The sequence below is a fragment of the Wasmannia auropunctata genome, unplaced genomic scaffold (assembly GCF_000956235.1).
Source record: "Wasmannia auropunctata unplaced genomic scaffold, wasmannia.A_1.0 LD336116.1, whole genome shotgun sequence".
Taxonomy (NCBI): domain Eukaryota; kingdom Metazoa; phylum Arthropoda; class Insecta; order Hymenoptera; family Formicidae; genus Wasmannia; species Wasmannia auropunctata.
Genome location: NW_012026774.1, coordinates 162,656 through 163,536, shown reverse-complemented (window position 1 = coordinate 163,536; position 881 = coordinate 162,656). Strand labels below are relative to the sequence as shown.

General features: G+C 28.3%; 1 protein-coding gene across 1 annotated transcript in view; it reads left to right on the top strand.

Moving 5' to 3' along the window:
- LOC105448242 (proline-rich receptor-like protein kinase PERK9) overlaps nt 1-881 on the top strand; it is a 6,905-nt gene that overhangs the window by 5,069 nt on the left and 955 nt on the right. The window lies entirely within an intron of this gene.

The following is an 881-nucleotide window of genomic DNA, read 5'->3' as shown; positions in this document are numbered from 1 at the left end:
CGTAAAATAAATCGTACCTTAGAAGAAGAACAGTTTCGACAACGACGTCTTGAAAGAAAAGCGGAAAATCAATGTCGTCTTCGTCAGCTTACTAATACAACTATACCAAAAACAATTAATCAAACAAATTATAGTGTTTCTTTCACTGGCACAATACATAATAATCGTATAATAGAACTAAATGATGAAGAAAATTCTACAAATATTACACCATTAAATAGAAGTGCAGAGTATCAATTTCATTATCGATCACGATAAAGGCAACAACCTCGATTAAATATTAATAATACAACATTAATTAATGAAATAATTGAATATTATATTGGACTTATGAATGTATCTTGCGTTCATTGTAATGCTAAACATTTTGCAGCTGAAACAATATCTAATAAAGGGAATTCATTTCATGATTGCTGTAATCACGGTGCAGTTTATTCAGAATCATTGCCTCAGTTTCCACAATTTCTTTGTAATTTATTTAACGGTAGTCATGAAAAATCCAATCATTTTTTCCAATATGTTCGTAATTATAATAGTTTATTTTCATTTGCATCATTTAATGCTAATTTAGTTAATTTTCAAAGTAGACGACCAGATCCATATTGTTTTAAAATTCAAGGACAAATTTATTATCAAATAAATACAGCATTATATGCCGCTCAAAATGAAAATCCAACTTATAGACAACTTTTTATTGTCGATTCTAATAAAGCTATAAACTATCGTCTGACTGAAAATTCAAAGTTAGATTTTGAAATTACACGAAATCTTGAACAAATAATGCGATAATCTAATGCATTTGCTCAATCTTATCAAATGATGGGTGTAGAATTAGAAAATCAACGACGATTAAAAACAGAATCTAGAGAATTGTTACCAGA